The sequence below is a fragment of the Hermetia illucens genome, chromosome 4, assembly GCF_905115235.1.
Source record: "Hermetia illucens chromosome 4, iHerIll2.2.curated.20191125, whole genome shotgun sequence".
Taxonomy (NCBI): Eukaryota; Metazoa; Arthropoda; class Insecta; order Diptera; family Stratiomyidae; genus Hermetia; species Hermetia illucens.
The window spans coordinates 148,166,470-148,188,225 of NC_051852.1; the positions used below are offsets into that span (position 1 = coordinate 148,166,470).

At 43.0% G+C, this 21,756-nt stretch overlaps 1 protein-coding gene across 6 annotated transcripts in view; it reads left to right on the plus strand.

Annotated features, from left to right (window-relative positions):
* The window catches only part of LOC119653501 (guanine nucleotide-binding protein G(s) subunit alpha), a 132,536-nt gene that overhangs the window by 5,721 nt on the left and 105,059 nt on the right, over positions 1 to 21,756 (plus strand). For 3 of the 6 annotated variants that reach the window (XM_038058151.1, XM_038058153.1, XM_038058155.1), the window contains exon 2: positions 8,232 to 8,723. The exons of 1 other annotated variant lie outside the window; for it this stretch is intronic. The gene's annotated coding sequence lies outside the window, so the exon portion shown is untranslated. Of the gene's footprint in view, positions 1 to 7,030; positions 7,194 to 8,231; positions 8,724 to 21,756 lie in introns of those variants that run through there. 2 more of the 6 variants (XM_038058152.1, XM_038058156.1) reach the window with 2 other exon arrangements.

The following is a 21,756-nucleotide window of genomic DNA, read 5'->3' on the forward strand; positions in this document are numbered from 1 at the left end:
ACGATGCGTAGAGAATTTGTTTAGAAATGCTTAGGTTGTCAACAAATTCTTTTTATTTAGCTGAAAAGTATTTGAGTATTTGAGTATTGCTTGGCGTCTGTGTGACTGGTAAACCTTTTGCGCCTTAAGAGTTAGGCGATGGAAATCTTTGTTTTCTGCCCTTGAGCTTCCACCCATATTGTCCTTTTGATGAGTTATATTATGAACCGGCCCCCTTTGTGGGAGTTGAGCTCCTTGTGAGCTCAATCGTTCGGTTGCGCTGTACAACTTGGGCGTCGTACCCCTTAATTACGGAAGAGGTGTTAAATAGCTCTTGCATCAAGTCAATCCGTGTCCGAAAAGGACCGGTACTCACAAGGCAGGTACTCAAGTTAAACCACAGGACGTTGATATCCTTAGACTTCCATTTTTTAACATTCCCAAGTGGAAAAGTTTTTAACTTTCACAATAATTTTGAAAATCTATAGAGAAAAAGTAGAGTGATGATCTAAACCCTATATATTATTCTATTGTAATCTAGAAGCCCAGCTGACTCTTTTTAGTTTCTTCTTTCAGCTATTTTTGAATAAAATTGGCTCAAAAACTGAATATTCTGTTAGGGTTCACGTTTCCTGTTACATGAGGCAGTTCTGTGGGTAAATCATTAAGTCCTTTGGTTGGTTGTGTTTGCTCTTAAAGTTGCGACATCGGACCGAATTTGGTTTTTATTTTCAAGAGAGATTTCTTTCCAAAAATTGCTACAAAAGCGGTTGTAAAATGATTTAAAGTTGATATAAAATGAAAATGCCACTTTGGAATGATGATATGTATACTGTATGACGCCTACACACTTCTTTTAGAGTATAGGGTATTGATACAGTCTTAGGTTATCAATGAGACCGTGTTTTATTATCATCACAATCTATGTAGTGCAAGTGATGACAGCAGCCTGTCTGCACTAACATGGCAACCGGGATTCGAAACCGAATTAAAGAGAGGCTGGTGGTGAACCAGCTCGAACCTGTGGTTAGCTCACGGTGCTTGTACATATGATGAAGTCAAAATTAGTTTTCTCAAAACGATCGCATGTATTGAGCTTGGGGTAGAAATATCTTATATATCTTAAATATCTTTTCTTGCACATAAGACAACAATACTGTAGCATTCATTAGTTCAGCAGCTGAGATTTCACAGCTGGTGCCCCATATGCGAACTATGCTGGATTCACCATTGCTTTCAGAAAATTCGTTAAGTATTACATGAGTTTTTTCGATTTTTTTCGGGCAAACCAGCTTGAAAACGATAATTGTTAGTGCCATTGGAGATAGAAGAAAAATGCCTCTGAACAAGGAAGAACGCCCCAACAACTACATACGTTTCATTCCTGAATAGACAAAAACCGGAAATATGAAAGAAAATATCTGATCATTCTGGATAAGAAGTGGGTTACAAAAATATTAAACCCCCCGGAATCGTTCGAAAAAAAACGAAGCGTCGCTGTCGACACAAAAAGCAGGATTTTATCTTTTGTGTTGTTTGTTTGGCAGTAGTTGGTCTAGTCCACTCCTTGAACAGCCAAGCTGGATTTCTTCTCATCCGACCCCTGCTAGACTTATAGAAAAGTTCATCCACATCAATATCACAGGCAAAACCAAACATCCATGGAAATATGGGATTACTGCGCATCTATTCCGTGCGAATGGCAATGGGCTAAACCTCCAAAGCTTTTCCTTTGCGCCTTCGGCTGATCTGGTACCAAAAGGAAAGGTGCAGTGTAGTGATTAATCCAGGCGAAATGGTACTTGTAGGTAGACATCGTATCGACTACCACTAGTCAATTGCAATAAGGCATTCAATCAATAATCGTTGGCGCAACAATCCATGTTGGATCAGGGCCTTGAAGTGTGTTAGAGCACTTCATTCAAGACCGTAACGGTACACTAGGAGGCAATGTGGTCAGCATTGCGCTCGCCCGAGATTATTACCCTGATTTCACTCAGGTACTCATTCACAGCTGAGTCGACTGGTATCCGACCTCAAATCATGATACAAATTCCACTGCCACCAGTGAGATTTGAACCGTGACCTTCCGTACGACAGCATATATAATATACCATTGTTGATTTTATTTGTGCTGATATAGGAGCGGGATGTATTTTGAGGCCTAGATTTCATTTAGATACACCACTGTAATTTTTTTCAGATTTTTCGGTTGGATAGGTTCTGAGAACGAGACCTGTTACACTTTTTGAGGGTCATATTTTGGGACTAGTTTCGGGAGGTACTAATTGAACCCTTTCATTTGACACCCCACATGGCCATATTTTGTAGAAAAAATGTTTACACCTCCCTTTCGCATGTGCCCTCCTTAAACTCAACATAAACTGTCATCACTTGTCATATGTAAAGAGATTCACAGACCACACGTTCTCACCAAATTTCGAGAACAATCGGTCCAGCCGTAAACGGATAAACAGACATCGAATCGTTTCTAATAAGGTTTTGTTTCATACAAAACCTTAAAAATGAAGGTTCTTAGTCTGACGCACTCTTCCCACCTACATTATTCAGTAGACGATTTAAGCTATCGATCAATTTGTCTCTCTTTGCAGTGTTGTCTCCACTGATAATGGTATCAAACTCGACGTTAGTCGGGACCTTAAAAGTGCTAGTTTCGCCTTTGCTTCGCTAGGTCTAAAATCTGGAAATGTGGTTACCTTTATACCATAATCAAATTGGGGTTGTTCTGCGCCAAGGTTTTCTCTGAGGTACTATATGGTAGCAGCATCTAAAAAGCGACCGCCACGGTTACACGAAAGCTCCAAGCGTTGACACCTGTATCCAACATGTCATGGTGGTACTCTGTCAATAATGAGGTCACATTTTAAGAAAGGGCGACAAATCCATTGATAATTATACCATGCGATGGAATTCACTACTTAAAATGGCAGACTAGTAGGTCGCCTTAAAAACAAGTTTGCATATTTAGGTAAAGAAAGGAAACCGACAGCGATTGCAAGTAAGTGTGATTGACTCGCTTTTCCCTTTTTAGAGGATAATAGTGACCATATAATGGGTCTTCTCAAAAGATGAGGTATCCGAGTTGGTATCTACCTAGTAAAGATACTAAGGTAGATACTTTGATAAGATTACATATCTTCCAGTTGAAGTCAATGCTTAAAATTCAGAAACGAGTTCGAAACCGGAAGCTCGTCGCATTAGCTATGAAAGGTTTTGTTCTTTTTTACGGAAGAATATTTGCGTGTACGATATACAGATCGTATTGTATATACGTAGAACATACCCAGTTTTCAATTCGATGTGGTAGGGGCAATATTTTTTAGGGAGCAGCGAGCAAATTTGCCCTACTATAACTACATTAATAATAGCAGAATTTTCATCAAACTTTTCAGTATGATGCTTCGTATTATAATCCATATCACTGCCAAATTTTACAAATCCGGGTTGAATTTAAGGAAGATTCGCAGTAAATTCTCAAAATTGAATAATATACTATCATTAAATTAATTTGATCAAATATCGTAACTTAGGGTATTTCAAGGACTGGAAACAATCTACAAAAAAAAAATCAGAAAAAAATATGGTGGTCCAAGCACTCACCATAATTTTTTTCTGATTTTTTGATTGGGTAGTTTCTGAGAACGGCCCCTTGAAATAATTGACCCGTTTTGGAACTCGCACTTCTCTTTTTTGCAACCAATGCCAAAGATAATATTTGCTTCGAAAAGTGCCAATCGAGATCTTTAATTTGATACCCCTGGTTATAACTATATTTGGTGAAAAAATATTTTACTGGTTCACTGGTTTCTACCAAATTTCGCGTCAATAGGTGTATCCGTTTCTGAGCGCTTCTACCACAGATTTCTAGACGATAAAACGCCTGCTAATTTGCAAATTTATGAGTATGCCAATCGGGAAGCAAAGAAAGCGGTCGCTGTCACCCGAGCGAATCATTACGAAAATCTTTACGATAAATTGGACACTCGGGATGGTGAGAGAGATCTGTATCGACTTGCTAAACGCCGTAACGAACGTATACAGGATATCGAACACTTCTGTTGCGTTAATGACAAGAACGGTACTTTGCTTACCAACCGTCGAGCCGCAACGGATAGATGGTGAGAATACTTCGAGCAGATTTCAACTGAAGAATTTGCTCATCCTCCACTTGCACAATCATTGCCGACATTTGGACCAGTTCCACCTGTCAGTCGGGATAGCTCCTGGACTCTCATACTTCGGGTGAACTCCCGTTGTATGTGAGTATAGCTCGGTTATTTGCGGTAGGCCTCCTAGTGATTGTTTCATGGGGGTTGTGGTTATGCTCAAGCGAGAAGAGACCTTCGGGCCTCGACGTGGTGTTGCGTATCAACACGGGTGCCGTTCTCCATAGTTCGGTAGAAATTTAGGTAATTCTTGCATCCACCAGTATGAATGCTAAGCCATGCACTTGGTATAGACTGGTACCGTTGTTGCTTGTCTCAGCGGGGCTCTGATTGTGGTCACAAAATCAATCTATGTCTTAAGAAGACCGTGGGATTAAGTCGCAAGACAGGAGCTTGGACTCAACACGGTTGCCCAGTGAATTCTTTCCTCGGGTTATTCAGGAAGGAAGAACACCATCTGACTGGCAAGAAAGTACCACTGTTCCAATATGGAAAAAGAAAGGTAGCCCAGCAGAATGTTCAAATTACCGTCCGATCCGGTTACTTTCCGATACCATGAATATTTTTGAACGCATTCTTGACAACCGAAATCGTTGAAATAACCGTGAATCAAGCCGGATTTGTTAAAAACTGCGGAACTATTGAAGCAATACACGCTGCACGGTTATTCATTTAGAAACACCGTCAGAAGCATCGCCCTCTTTACATTGCATCTCTGGATCTAGAGAAAGCGTTTGACCGTGTACCACACGAACTCATCTGGTATGCTTTACGAAAACACTTAGTACCAGAAGAACTCGTGCGCTGGGTTCAATTGCTCTATCACGATCCGAAAAGTAAAGTTCGAAGTATGGTGGGTGTTTCAAAACCGCTTCGTGTTTCTGTTGGTGTTCATCAACGAAGCGCCCTCTCACCACTCCTGTTTGTTCTTGTTATGGACACCGTCACACGGGACATCCAACGTCCAGCGCCCTACACACTGCTTTATGCAGATGGATGTTTTCCTAGCATCTGATAGCAATCTGTCCAAAAATAGAATGATCACCTTATGCAACACGGTCTCAGAGTGAATCTAAACAAAACTGAATTTTTGAAGACCGATCTCCATGAAACAGACACAACCACTGTCAGCGGCAGTGATCTGCTCAGAACTGAACGATTTAAATACCTCGGGTCAATGCTATCAGCCAATGGAGAACTGCGTTATGAAATTACTTCACCCATTAACGCAACCTGGATGAAGTGGAGTTCCACAACTGGTGTTTTTTGTGATCGACGTATCAACGGACGTCTCAAATCTACAATTTACCGCATTGTCGTCCGTCCTGTCGCTCTCTATGGTTTTGAGTGTTGGTCAACTATAAAAGACAATGAACGATGTCTTGCGGTAATGCGGACGAAGATGTTGCTTTGAAATAGTGGCGTGACCGTTTTGATCACATCCAAAATAAGGACATCCGCGATCGTTATGGGGTTGCACCGATCGTGGAAAAATTGCGAGAGAGACGTCTTCAATGGTATCACGCAATTCGTGCTAACGAGAATTCACTTGCTAAGATTGGTCTGAACATCGAAATCGATGGTAAACGACCAAAAGGCAGGTCGAGACAACGGTGGCTTGATACGCTGGATGGGGATTTAAAAGTCTCGAGATTCCACCCAGATCAGGCATTCGATAGAGCCAAATGGCGAAACCGATCACGACGAGCCGACCCCGTTTGTGAACGGGACAAGGGCATCCGTTTCTAAGAAAGGTGCATGTGACAGACGGGGTCAAGGTCAAGTCAAGTCAATCGAGGTTTTAAACAAAATCCTAAAAAATGACTGAACCTAATATAACGTACAGAAGCAGAGGAAAGTCTAAAACGCTTATCGGAGATGTTTATCCTATAGTCGAATCTGATTGACCAACTCTGGTAGTTCTGATACATCATCCTTTATTGGTTCAAGAGTTGTCTGTCAATCAAAAGTAGAACAATAATCAGATACTTCAAATTCGTCAATTATCTTAATCTTCGATTGGTAGCTTTTATTGCCAGGAGAGAGCCAACATCCTGGGAGCACATTTCAGGAGTCAAAAATTCACCCTACCTTCTGCTCCCTTATCCCAGCACTATACAAAGCTTTAGAATTTTCTACTTTCTGTCACTTTATGTCCAGAAATGGACAAAAATATATCTAGGATTACTTAATTGCTCCTGAAATAATTGGGGATCTAAATTGTGTGTCGCATGGTGTCCAGTGCGAGACTGCAACGGTGTAATGTATCATTAACATGGTAATTGATTTCATATAGAGTGTTAGTCATCTAATATTTATAGTGTATGTACATAGGTGATTCCCTTCGAAATTCCTCTTACTTAGGACCATAAATAGACGATGGTCTCTACGTAAAATCTCACCCCGTTCAGTTTTCCACTTATATATGTATTGTTCCCCGCCAGCTTCCTGGCGGTGGTGCATATGCTCTGTAGTCGCCCTCTTCGTTTCATTTCGATTTCAGTTTGGGGTAGGTTTTCCACAAAAGCTGTAATGATATGATTGTTATACAAACGAGTGGTGTAGTGGAGTTTGTGCTCCCCCAAATGGCTCCATACTCGTGCATACATTCCGACAAAACGACGGCTCGTTCCGTCCAACCTGCAGATTCTCTGCCAACATTATATGTTTTCAATGTATGCGTCTTATTGATTGTGTGTATATTTGATGATAAAGTTTTTCATCTTCTTTTTTGTTGGCTCCCAATTTCCAATTTCCCGAGCCTGATCCATCAAAAAAGCAGAGCAATAGAATAGAATTTTTCTCGGAGGTTGTCATCGAATATCTAGAATTTGTCGCGCGCGGTTGTGAGTGTATTTGTTGTGTGGAAAATATCGCATCGCCTTCATTAATTCGTTTGTAGATCAATGAATTTATTCGCTGGGAAATTCTGTGCAGGTCTTTTCCTCGGCAACTTGTGCAAAATTCCAAATTTTCCGGGCTGTGTTGACTCGTTGCGGTCTCGGGCCGTGGATTGGTTTTCTCGAGGTTCAAGTATTTTTCAGCACTTTGCATTTGTATCGAGCGAATACTGGGAAACTCGGAGGATTTTCCACGGAGTGCTAAGTGTTTACCCTGTAGAGCATGGGCAATTTATGATTTGGTCTAAACTCTGAATGTGGCGAGTCTATGATGTATGAAAATCGGAAAATCGAGGAAAAGTCAGAGTTGATTCGGTGAATAATTTTCTGAGTGGAAAAAGGTGGAAATAAATTAACAAAAGAGCAGATGTAAATGTGAAAAAGTTTTTCGTTAGGCTGGAGACTGGCATTCGGGGGAAAGTCAACGGGAGCGATACGACGACAACGTTGACCGTCGGCCTGTTCGGACGCCCGTCGCTGCATATCGTTGCTCCCCTTTCGGTCCGGGGAAAACTTTGGAGGTCGTCATTCGTGTGCGGCCCCAGCGCAGACTCTCTGTTTGCTTCCTCGCCCCTGTACACTCTGCGTGAAAAGCGAGGAAAATTCATTGCCACTGTCGTTGTGAACTTCGTTGGGGGAAAGTTCTGTGAGTTCATCCATTCGCATATTATATGATGGAAGTGGATTTTTGTATTGGTGCAGGAAAATTCGGTTCGTTTCGCGCGCTTGATTTCCCACAATTTTCAACAATATTCCACTTCATCAGAATAATTATGCTTGGCTGAAATTTCGGGCCATTTTCATATTTATAATTTCTCTCATTGTCCTTTTTATTTATCTCATTATCACCATATTAAATGGACTTACAACTTTTACACATTAACCACTTTCGGTGGCAATGATCTCAGAGGATTTTCCCTGCGCGTGTTTGGTGACCCCCTTGTGCTTTTCCTAATATATTTTCTCGCCGTGCGATTGCCCCGCGATTGGTGATAGTGCACGCGAAAATCGCGTGTGCCGTTGTGTGTGTATTGCGAAAATTTCAAATAAATAAAAAAGTGTGCAGGAATATAGCTCGACAAACATTCTATTTTTTTTTACCAACATTTCTCTCCAAATTTCATGAATTAACATCGGTTTTTCCGGAATGATTTTTTTTTTACAGGAAGAAGTAATTCCAACGCGTGCGAAAAGTTAATTTGATTTTCCGAATAACTAGTAGTGATTTGATTTTCAAATATTTACTTATTACAAATATAACCAAAAATTTAGATAATTGATACGAAACGCACATAATTTACCTTCTTTAAACATTATTTACACAAAATTAGAGCGCAAAGAAAGTTCAGGATCGAAATATAAAGGAGAACTGTCGAAGAGTTACTTCTGTAAAAATATAAAGTGCATAAAAACCAGCAAAATAATATATTACGAAAAAATAAAAATAATTTTTATTTATCGCACAAAATAAAGTCGGAAAATCCGAAAAAAAATTGGAATTCCGCTACCACTTCTGTCAACATTGAATAAGCACCCGCGGTAACATCTCTGCTGAAACCTGAAATCAACCTTGTCACTGGGATCTACCAGCTTGTGGTTGTCTAGCATCTGTCACCGCTTACCTGTTGGATTACTCAGATCATATTGCACTATACAGGTAAGTACAGTATAAACAAAATCAGGCCCAAAGTTTGCACCTTCAAAATATGGCCATATGCAAGTGTTTTTTCCAGTAATATGCATAGTAAAAGCGATCGCCATTAATTCGCAGGATTACCAATAGAACCATTCATCATTTTTGTTTTATGTTCAATAAATGTCAAGAATATTTCTCCCTAGTTAACGATTAAAAGCCTGCACGTGGCAGGAGAGCTAGAAAATATTTTGTGTCCAGACAGCAGTCATTAAATAATTTTACTTGATATTTATTTATGTTTTTCGAAATACCTATCCAAGTGATTTGTCCACTGTTTTTTTTTATGCAGTAGTTTTTTCAAACTTTGTATGGTAAGATAGGACCATATCCAAAGTCTTAAAACGCCTCTGCTTCTCTATGTGCGTGTGTATGAGGTGGGGGAGAGGCAAAGCCTCAGCACTCAGACCCTAGACCTAGCACCAGTGAATCCGCGAGGCAAAGTAAGATTCTGTCCAAAGAACATAAGAGCCCATCCTTACTTCAAAAGTCGGAAGGCTCCTGGACGGAATCTTCTAGCGAAACCTTGAAGCTGCAGGTTCACACGCACTTTCCTGGCAGCGAGGAGGACTGTGAGTCAGAACCTTGCTTGGAGGGTTTGCGGCCACCTCAGCTGTGCGAGACTATCAAATCGGTAAGATCGACTGGGCTATAAACAGCTTCTCCGCATATAAATCTCCAGGCCCAGATGGCATAATGCCAGTCATGCTACAGAAGCAGCTGGAAAGGGTTGTGCCGTTGCTTGTTGAGATTTACCGGAGCTGTATCTCTTTAGGATACGTACCGCAGTCCTGGAGGCACGCACAAATGGTTTTCATAACGAAAGCGGGCAGGCGCGGTCATGAGTCCGCGAAGGACTTCCGACCAATCAGCCTGACCTCTTTCGTGCTGAAGACCCTAGAGCGCATCTTAAGGACGATTATGGAGAGAACGCCTTTCTCTAAGTCCCAGCATGCCTACCTCAAAGGAAAATCCACAGAAACCGCCCTCCACGAGGTAATTGGCACGGCTGAGCGGTCGCTGTAGTACAATCAGAATACCCTAGCTGCCTTCTTAGATATAAAGGGAGCTTTTAACAACGTTAGTACCAACGCCATCAAGGAAGCCTTGACTAGTATTGGATTGGAGGGGCATCTCACGCATTGGATTATATCCATGCTAAGTACCAGGATAATCTAGTCGGATCTGGGAGGCACCCACTTGACTAGAGCTGTGAACAGAGGCACTCCCCAGGGTGGCGCCATCTCACCGGTGCTCTGGTTAATAGTAATGGACGAAATTTTACGTACATTGGACAGCAGCGATGTGCAGGTGGTAGCGTATGCCGACGACTTGGTGATATTAGTATCAGGGATGTTTCTGTCCATTATGAGCGACATCACATTAAATACGTTGCAGCTCACGGCACTGCACCGTGAGTCCGGATGCTGGGCAGCGAAGTGCTACGGCCACAGTAACATCCTAGACCAAGTACCTCGGGAAATCTGGGCATTGCCCACGGACTATGCGACACGCAAAGTGGAAGACTGGCAGTGTGTTGCAAGGTTATGATTTTTTTTGCCGATGGATCGAAGATGGCCTGTAGAGTCGGCACGGGCGTTTTCTCGAATACACATAGTGTATCCAAGTCGTATGGTCTCCCAGGTTTCGCCAGTGTATTCCAAGTACTGGCGATATTGGAAATCTGTCGATCGCTGGAGCGAGATTCGAGCCCCAATCGTAACATAGCCATTCTGACCGACTGCCAAGCGGCCATCAAGGCCTTGTACCTAGCGACGACCATGCTGCCAGGCTCGGCATACCCTACAATTCGCATTGCCGAAGCTGCGGAGAAGGAAGGGAAACCCTCATGCACTTTCCCTGCGATTGCCCAGCTCTAGCTAGAGTCAGGTTACGGGTACTAGGTAAACCATTTTTTGGGGACCTTAGAGAAATTTCTAGCTGCAGGGTGGGAGAGCTGCTTTCCTTCGTGAATGCTACGGGTTGGCTCTGAAGATCCGAGTCGGCTAGACTCTGCTTCTCTGCTCCCATAACGCCAGTCACGGTCTTAGAAATTTGTGGCATCAAAACAGCGCACCACAGTGCTAATCGGGCTCCTCGGGGTGGCGGGATTTGTGATGTTAACGCCGATCATATGCTGTGGAAGTTCCAAAATCAACGCGGGAGCATCGAAACTACTGGATCCTCAATTTGAATAATGAACCCACTTTCTTCAAAGTGGTTAGACAAGAAGTCATAGACATCACCGTAATATCCCCCATTGCGGCTCTTATCAGAGAGTGGAGAGTATCAAATGATATCATGACATGGAAGCTCCGCAGGCCGTCGTTATCGTTATCATAACTGAATTTACGACAATGTCGGCTGCTGCCCCCAGCGTGGCCTAACCTGTTCCAAGGGTTTCGACAAGTTTCCCGGTGTTCACTTTCGCAACATTCCATACACAGGAATAGTGCCGAGGTGGCGCATACCGAGAGTTTGTGTCCACCGCTTCGAAGGCAATGTATTGATGGTCGTTTGCCGAGACGTCTTCCAGAGCTCGCCACCCGGCCACCAGTGATTCCAACGCGAAGGTTACGTCCAGAATTAGTTTCCCTCAGTGTGAGGCAAGCCCCATTCAAGTGTCCTGGCATCGAAGTCACCCCGACCAGAATCCGCCCACCTGTGCCTAAGATAGCTTCCTCCAAAGCATCAAGCCTGCGTCGAAAGTCCAGTCCAGTATCGTCTCATTCGGCGTAAAATTGACACTGGAAAACATTATCGCTGAACACCGAATCCAAACAAAGCCGTCCCCTCGGCCTTGGGCTCTGCTCCTGATATGGCACGGTGCCATGAAACTGGGTTCTTGTTTCGATACTGCTTACTTACTGATGAGTACTAAATCAGCTTTGGTCTCCGCAGCGAACTGCGCTAGCAACTCGTGAGCGGTTGCACTCCGGTGCATATTGATTTATAGGATGCGAATCATGTTGACCTAGTCCTAGCTCTTTCCAATTGTACTCTGAAGACCGGACCCCGCCCCGAGCCGACAGTGTGTGCAACGTTCTCATCAGACGCGCCACGGTCCCTGCATAGGACGCAACTTTCCTTTTCGTTATGCTTGGTGGTGATATCAATCCGGACATTGGTTACCTCCGGACATTCGCGTTTGATGACCTCCTCTACCTTGTTCTTCTCTGTGAGGCAGTCAGTGTCTTGGAGTTCCAAAAAACACGTGGGTTCTAGGCTGGAAACCAAAGCTTTCTCTCCTTGACTGCTTCAACGAACGTAGCTATATTTGTTGTCATCGGGCCTAGTTCGACTGGGGCTCCACCACTCTTCGTTTTACGAATGGAAGACACTTCTGCTCCGCTATCTTCGAGTTTGATCTTGTAACAGATTTTACTGAAGACTTCCGCAAAAGTCTTGCCTTCCTTCGGCTTAATAAGTTGAGCTGGCGGTCTAGTTCTCCTTCGTCTCCCCACCTTTTCTTTCCTCCGTGCTTCATGTCCGCCTCAACTTTAAGCAGAGGTTTTTCTGATGACGCGGCGTGTTGTTGCCTCTTCCGCCTTTTTCTATTGAGCCCTGAAGAGTATCTGAGTGAAGTCTCCTTCAGATGTCCCTTCTTTCGTGTTTTTCCAGTTCTCTCTGCAATTGACTATCTGCGATCCGTTTGGTACTCGTTGTGTTCTCATTGGGAGACGCGGTCATTTCTGCTCCCCGCGGATTTTCTCTTACTCCAGGAGCTCCTCCAGCTCCATTAGCCCGTTTTTCACCCTTTTACTGACGTTTTTCTGGAGGAACGTCGCAGGTCGTGTGTGCTTCACAACTGCCGCGCATTTCTTAATAAGCCTTTCCTCTTCAGCTTGCGCCAGAGTAGTCGATGGCCCTCCCACTCGGCTTATATTCGATACCATTTGGTTGGTTTCGGTAGTTTCCATTGTGTCTCTTTCCGCAATTATAACACTGCGTGGTAATATCTGGGTTCCCGTCTCCGTCGCCGACCATTACGAATGAACCAAAAAAATGGAAGACACGATCCACAAAGCGGCCTTTGCAACCCTCGGGGTCACCAAGCCGGGTAAGCGGTACATCAACCGAGATACTTGGCTTTGGAATGATGATGTTGAAATGAAGGTCCGTGAAAAGAAACGCCTCTACCACAAATTTCTCGACGATAAAACGCCTGCTAATTGGCAAATTGATAAGAATGCCAACCGAGAAGCAGTCGCTGTCACCCGAGCGAACCATTACAAAAATCTTTACGATAAACTGGACACTCGGGATGGCGAGAGAGATCTGTATCGACTTGCTAAAAGCCGTAATGAACGTAAACAGGATATTGAACACTTCTGTTGCGTTAATGACAAGAACGCTATTTCGCTTACCAACCGTCGAGCCACAACGGATAGATGGCGAGAATACTTCGAGCAGATTTCAATTGAAGAATTTACTCATCCTCCACTTCCACAATCATTGCCGACATTTGGAGCAGTTCTACCTGTCAGCGCAACTGGTGCTCAGAGGTGGCGGTGCGGAAGATGGGGCGGCAACCCTATTGGCCAAACTAAAACCAAGTGGCCGAGGAGAACCTCCATAGTGATGGCACCGGGAGACGCTGTACTCACTTTGGTTTGCCGGCCGTAATGCAGTAGGCGAATGCTCCAAAGGCCTAATCAGGGCGTTCAGGCCCGAGTCTGCACGGGGACTCATCTGAAGTGGCAATTGGTCACGAAACCTTACCAGGAGTATATTGGTACCATGGAAACCGGGATAGCCCTTGGACTCTCATACTTCGGGTGAACTCCCCTTGTATGTGAGTACAGCTCGGTTGTTTGCGGTTGACCCCCCTAGTGGGAGTTTCATGGTGGTTGTGGTTGTGCTCAAGCGAGAAGAGACGTTCGGGCCTCGGCGTGGTGTTGCGTTGCAACACGGGTGCCGTACTCCTTAGTTCGGTAGAGATTTAGGTAATTCTTGCATCCACCAGTATGAATGCTAAGCCATGCACTTGGTATTGACTGGTACCGTTGTTGCTTGTCTCAGCGGGACTCTGATTGTGGTCACAAAATCAATCCGTACCTGAAGAGAACCGTAGGATTAAGTCTCCACGACAGGTACCTACGTAAAACACTCATGGGCTTAAATGTCAGCGCAACTGAAGTCGAGGAGGGAATAAAACGAATGAAATCGGGAAAAGCCACAGGACCTGACGACATCGGATCTGAACTCTGAAACGCGAAAAACTAGGACCCAACACTGTGGCTCAGTGATTTCTTTAATCGGGTTATTCAGGAAGGAAGAACACCATCTGACTGGCAAGAAAGTACCACTGTTCCAACATGGAAGAAGAAAGATTGTCCAGCAGAATGTTCAAACTATCGTCCGATCCGGTTACTTTCCCATACCATGAAGATTTTTGAACGCATTCTTGACAACCGTATTCGCGAAATCGTTGAAATAAGCGTGAATCAAGCCGGATCTTTACATTGCATTTCTGAATCTAGAGAAAGTGTCACACGAACTCATCTGGTATGCTTTACGATAACACTTCGTGCCAGAAGAACCCGTGCCCTGGGTTCAATTGCTCTACCACGATCCGAAAAGTAAAATTCGAAGTATGGCGGGTGTATCAAAACCGCTTCGTGTCTCTGTTGGTGTTCATCAAGGAAGCGCCCTCTCACCACTCCTCTTTGTTCTTGTCACACGGGGTATCCAACGTCCTGCGCCCTACACACTGCTTTATGCAGATGATGTTTTCCTAGCATCTGATAGCAAAAATGATCTCGAGCAACTTGTCCAAAAATCGAATGATCGCCTCATGCAACACGGTCTCAGATTGAATCTAAACAAAACTGAATTGTTGACGACCGATCTCCATAAAACAGGCACAACCACTGTCAGCGTCAGTGATCTGCCCAGAACTGAGCGATTTAAATACCTCGGATCAATGCTATCAGCCAATGGAGAACTGCGTTATGAAATTTCTTCATGCATTAACGCAACCTGGATGAAGTGGTGTTCTATAACTGGTGTTCTTTGTGATCAACGTATCAACGAACGTCTTAAATCTAAAATTTACCGTAATTTACCGTCCTGTCGCTCTCTATGGTTCTGAGTGTTGGCCAACTATAAAGACAATGAACGACGTCTTGCGGTAATGGAGACGAAAATGTTGCGTTGGACTAATGGCGTGACACGTTTTGATTACATCCGAAATGGGAATATCCACGATCGTTATGGGGTCGCACCGATCGTGGAAAAATTGCGAGAGAGGCGTCTTCGATGGTATGGTCATGTAATTGGTGCTAACGAGAATTCACTTTCCAAGATTGATCTGAATATCGAAGTCGATGGTAAACGACCAAAAGGCAGGCCTAGACAACGGTGGCTTGATACACTGGATGGGGATTTAAAAGCCACGAGACTGCACCCAGATCAGGTATTCAATAGAGCCAAATGGCGAAACCGATCACGACGAGCCGACCTCGCTCTTGTGAACGGGAAAAAGGCTGAAGAAAAAGACCAAGTAGAAACGCAACCAGCTCACCAACGAAGGGGCTGCCTCTTGATACATGCCACAGCTATCAACCTTGGCAGAGCTAGAATTACATCACCCCATCGACATTGAAAAGGAGTTGCCGACGGCTCCGTGGACTCTCAGTGTGTCCCGGCGTGTATCGGTCATTAGCAGTTCGCTCTTCATCGAGAAACTTTTTCGAGGCTACTACCTAGGACGCAGGTATTATGCCAGCTAGGGGGTCAGAACTACTTGCTCGGGCACCTCAGGAGCGCCACTCCCGATATCGTAAGCGACCCGTTAAGGATTGTTGACAACCCCTGAGGGGACGACCCCTGATCTTGTCAGTCCTTAGGTATTTCTCCCAGACTTGAGTACTTAGCAAGAAAAATTGCGAACCCGTCGCCCCCATCGGGGGAAGAATCCTCTGAAGAACTTTCAGCCCCTTAAAATAGGATGAACGATTCCGTAGCTCATATAGCGATGAAATCTATGAGCGATACGTCGATCTTGTCGATACCAATCTAGTTGTGGTTAAACTTCGGTTTAATAGGTTGCACTGGTCTCGGAAAGTCAATAAGGGCATAATATATGGTAGAGAAAGAATACGTGGCTGACCTTGATTCAGGTGGAGCGATGACGTAGGCTAGGATGCTAGACAGCTTTTAGGGATATCGAATTGGTGGACCTCCATGCAAAACCGGGATATCTGGAGTTCCTTGTTGTTGCGTCGTTGATGATGATGATAATCACCCAAATATCCTTTCATAAGAAATCTACAAAACCTTTCATAACTGAAGGGCTTAGTTTTCAGTTTCCCTCAAGTTTTATTTGAAGTAATATTTCTATGAAGAAATCATTAAAGTAACCGCTGTCGATATTCCTGTGTCAGGACTTAAAGGCTATGGGTTGGTATACACAATGCCGCATAATTGTGAAAATATAAGATAATCTGAACTGGTTTGAATTTTTTTTTGTGATTCATTTCTATTTTCTCCCCAACTTTAGTGACATTTTACAATTGCTCTTTGAGAAAGGTTATCAACTTTTTTTTCAAAATAAATAATTGTCGCGTTGCCTACTCACGTTTTTATCTAATTGCAACACATTGAAACAAAACTTCTCATTAAGATACAAGCAAAAAACTAATCAAAAGCAGAATATTTCTCGAGGCGAATCTAAAATTAGACCATGATAAAATTTCATTATTTTATCATCCCACCTGATTTGATTCCTCAACTCAACTTCTTGGGCTTGGACTTCATTTTCGAGTTATTTCCCCCATGTTTTTTTTTATTCTCCTCACTGTCTCGAATTTATTTACTCAAGATTCTAGAATACTAGAATTTCATTTAGATTCTTGTCTTTGATACACGTTCTCGGTGAATTATGTGGACGGCTCCTTGAAAAGTAGGAAGTGGGTGTGTTACTTATGGAGCGTGCATTGTCTATCAATCAAATGGGAAGTACTTGAGAAATTTGATAAATTTACTGGGAATCTAGGAGCTGCTAACAGTCATTGCTTTTGCAGTGTAAAGTCTGCGGAGCAATTAATATTACATTTCGGGAACATACGAATCGAACAAGTGGGTTTTTTGTATTCAAGATCGATTCTCAAATAAATGCGTGGCTGAAATGTTAGAAGGTCCGAGTAAATCGAATAAATCTTCACAGGCAATATCAGAGGAACCTTCAGTGACTCATATCTAATATGTGGAATCAGTTTGATAACGCTTTTCATGCAAACTCCGCATGCGCAACTCCCAGCATTGTTTACAATGAAGCAGGTTTTGAACGCCGCCACAACTCATCTTAAAATAGTTTTATCAAATCCATACGATTAGCGCGAGATTATTGCACAGTAATAGTGAAAATCTTATCAAATTATCAGATTGTCCACACTCATATACGTACATACATATATGTAGTGAAGAAAAGTGACAAAACTGTCGAGACACTGGGCGTTAACAACGGCACGGCAGCTTTTATCGCGCCAAGTCTATTTGGGAAATAATTTCAATTTGAATTTTTCCAGGGAAAGAAAACAAGGAAAATGTTGGCAGAAGATAAGTACTATGAATATTACGTGGAGCGCCATCGTGATATGGCTCATAATATGGCTGCAATTCTAATCTCATCTGCATAAACTTTGTGGAGACATATTTCCGGGAATTAGAATAACGTAGTTAATGCAAATTTAATTGGATGAAAGTTAGGTGCATATTGTTGAATTTAGTTTCAAAAATAAAACCGGAAATAGCATCTAATTCGCCTTTTAGAGGGTAGATTATGTTTATCACAGTTCAGAGTATGTATATTGAGATAATTTCACGTATTAGGGGAAATTTACACTATGAATGTGAGGGTGGAATAAATAGAAACTGGCATTATTGATTTTCAATCTTAATTTAAAAACAAGTCGGGAAATCGAAAGCTTGACGCTTCAGGTATAAAAGGTTTTGTGTTTCCCTATGTGAGGAGCATAACGCAGTTCTCTATTGGCTGATAGTATTGACTCGAGATATTTAAATCGCTCAGTTCTGTCAATGGCAGTAATCTGCCCAGAACTGAGCGATTTAAATGTCCCGGGTCAATGCTGTCAGTCAATGTACAATTGCATAATGAAATTTCTTCACGAATTAACACAACCTGGATGAAGTGGCGTTCCACAACTGGTGTTCTTTGTGATCGACGTATCAGCGAACGTCTCAAATCTAAAATTTACCGAAATGTCGTCCGTCTGCCGATCTCTATAGTCCTGAGTGTTGGCCGACTATAAAAGACAATGAACGGCGTCTTGCGGTAATGGACACGAAAATATTGCATTGGACTAGTGGCGTGACACGTTTTGATCACATCCAAAATGAGGATATCCGCGATGGTTATGGGGTTGCACCGATCGTGGAAAAACGGCGAGGGCGGCGTTTTCGATGATATGGTCACTTAATTCGCGCTAACGAGAATGCAGTTTCCAATATTGATCTGGCCGAAACAACGGTGGCTTGATACGCTGGATGGGGCGCCTCGCGATAACATCCAGATCAGGCATTTGATAAAATAAAAAGGCGAAACCGAGCACGACGAACCGAATCCGCTTGTAAACGGGACAAAGACTGAAGAAAAAGAAGAAGGTATGAGGAGCAAGGAGTGCATGACAGCTCCGTGTCACATAGCTAAAAATTCCATTGCCCTCTATTTTTTAGAAAGCGTTCTAAATAAATCATTTGATGGAAAGCACTGTATTGATAATAATCAAACTCATATGCTTCACACTCGGAGTTTAATATCATTAGCAATGTGAAGAACTTAACCTACAAAAGATACAAACAAATCGGGAAACCAGAAGCTGGACGTTTCAGGTATGAAAGGTTTTGTGTATTTTTTATATAAAGGCATTTTAGTGTGCATTTGCCCCATTAATACGTAGTACGTAATATATGCATATATTATGTGAAAATATCCACTTTCGAGTGATATTGACATGCATAGTCTTGCATTTGCAAAGAAACGACAATTTTGACCTTTTAAAACTTTGTTAGTAATAATGCGATTTCCATCAAATTTGGTAGGATCATGCTCTATATTATAGTCTACATTACTGCAAATTTCATGGTTCTAGGATGAACTTAAAAGGGCTTGTGCTGCTAATTACTAAAAATTATAATAATGTGCTATTATTAACTAACTAAGGTCCGGATAGCTGAGTGGTTAGAGCGCAAGGCTGTCGTACGGAAGGTCGCGGTTCAAATCTCACTGGTGGCAGTGGAATTTGTATCGTGATTTGACGTCGGATACCACTCGACTCAGCTGTGAATGAGTACCTGAGTCAAATCAGGGTAATAATCTCAGGTGAGCGCAATGCTGACCACATTGCCTCCTACAGTATACTGTAGTGTACCGTTACGGTCTTGAATGAAGTGCTCTAACACACTTCGAGGCCCTCATCCAATATGGATTGTTGCGCCAACGATTATTATTATATTATTAACTATTTGGAAAGATATCGGTATGAAAGGTATTTCGGAGCCTAGGTACCACAAAGTGGCAGTCTCTTGATTTTTTTCAGATTTTTCGGTTGAGTAGTTCCCGTTAATGAAATGATTACTTTCTATCCCCGCACTCCCCACCTTTTCAAAAAATGTCAAAACTAAGACCGGCTTCGGAAAGTACTAACCGAGACCTTCCATTTGATACCCACATGAATATTTTTGGTGAAAAATATTACACCTCCCTTTTGCATGTATTGCTTCCGCCTTAAATACGACGTAAAAGAATGTAACTCACTGTATTCGTGAGCATTCACATCTTTCCACCAAATTTCGTATCAACCGTGATACCCGTTTCCGAGGAAAATGCGTGTGACGGACAGACAGGCAGACGAACAAAGAGTAAACCGATTTTAATGAGGTTTTGTTTTACACAAGTAGAAGTGGATTCTTCAGGAATGGAATTGTAATATTTCACTCGAATGCCAATTATTCTCGTTAATTATGGCGTCAGCAACTCATTTCCATGGCTTCAGATGCAATAAATTGATAAGTTTGAACTGCTATAATTTTGAGGCTAATAGGCGGATTTGCGTGAAATTTGACATGCGTATGCGGGACATATTCTTTTATGTTGGTCCTCTATTCGTAGGATGAACTTAAGGGTTTTTTTCAGTTAATTTCAAAAAGTTGGAAATATAGTATTAGTAAGTTTATTTAAGCAGATATCGGGATGGGACATATTTTGATGCCTAGATTACATATAAGTACACCTTCCTGATTTTTTTCGGATTTTTGGGTTGGGTAGTTTCCGAAAATGAGTCCTGTCTCACTTTAAGTGTGCCCATTTTTACTCCTTACTCGTGCACTTTACAATTCACGTCTAATATCAGATTTGGAAAGTACTAATCGAGACCTTCCGTTTGATACCCCACATGACTGCATCATCATCAACGGCGCAACAACCGGTATCCGGTCTAGGCCTGCCTTAATAAGGAACTCCAGACATCCCGGTTTTGCGCCGAGGCTCACCAATTCGATATCCTTAAAAGCTGTCTGGGGTCTTGACCTACGCCATCGCTCCATCTTAGGCAGGGTCTGCCTCGTCTTCTTTTTCTACCATTGATATTGCCCTTATAGACTTTCCGGGCGGGATCATCCTTATCCATACGGATTAAGTGACCCGCCCACCGTAACCTATTGAGCCGGATTTTATCAACAACCTGACGGTCATGGTATCGCTCATAGATTTCGTCGTTATGTAGGCTAAGCAATCGTCGATCCTCTTGTAGGGGGCCAAAAATTCTCCGGAGGATTCTTCTCTCGAACGCGGCCAAGAGTTCGCAATTTTTCTTGCTAAGAACCCAAGTTTCCGAGGAATACATGATGACTGGCAAGATCATAGTCTTCTACAGTGAGAACTTTGACCCTATGGTGAGACGTTTCGAGCGGAACAGTCTTTGTAAGCTGAAATAGGCTCTGTTGGCTGACAACAACCGTGCGCGGATTTCATCATCGTAGCTGTTATCGGTTGTGATTTTCGTCCCTAGATTGGAGAAATTGTCAACGGTCTCAAAGTTGTGTTCTTCTATCCTTATTCTTCTTCGTGTTTGACCAGTGCGGTTTGATGTGGTCGGTTGATTCGTCTTCGATGCTGACCTTGCCACCATATATTTTGCTTTACCTTCATTGATGTGCAGCCCAAGATCCCGCGCCGCCTGCTCGATCTGGATGAAGGCAGTTTGTACGTCTCGGGTGGTTCTTCCCATGATGTCGATATCGTCAGCATAGGCCAGTAGTTGGGTGGACTTGAAGAGGATCACACCTCTTGCATTTATTTCAGCATCACGGATCACTTTCTCGAGGGCTAGGTTAAAGAGGACGCATGATAGGGCATCCCCTTATCGTAGACCGTTGTTGATGTCGAATGGTCTTGAGAGTGATCCTGGTCAGAGTCAGCCTAGTCAGTCTTATTAATTTCGTCGGGATACCGAATTCTTTCATGGCCGTGTACAGTTTTACCCTGGCTACGCTATCATAGGTGGTTTTAAAGTCGATGAAAAGATGGTGCAACTGATGTCCATCTTCCAACAGTTTTTCCATCACTTGCCGCACAGAGAAAATCTGATCTGTTGCTGATTTGCCTGGAGTGACGCCTCTTTGGTATGGGCTGATGATATTCTGAGCGTAAGGGGCTATCCGGCCTAGCAAGATAGCGGAGAATATCTTACAGATGGTACTCAGCAACGTGATACCTCTATAATTGCTGCACTGTGTGATATCTCCCATTCTATGTATGAGACAGATAATGCCTCGTTGCCAATCGTCAGGCATTGATTCGCTGTCCCATACCTTGAGCACAAGTTGATGAACCACTTGGTGTAACTGGTCGCCTCCATATTTAACCAATTCGGCTGTAATTCCATCGGCTCCTGGCGACTTATGATTCTTTAGCCGGTGAATTGCACGGACTGTTTCTCCTAAACTTGGTGGTGGCGGTATTTGTCTGTCGTCT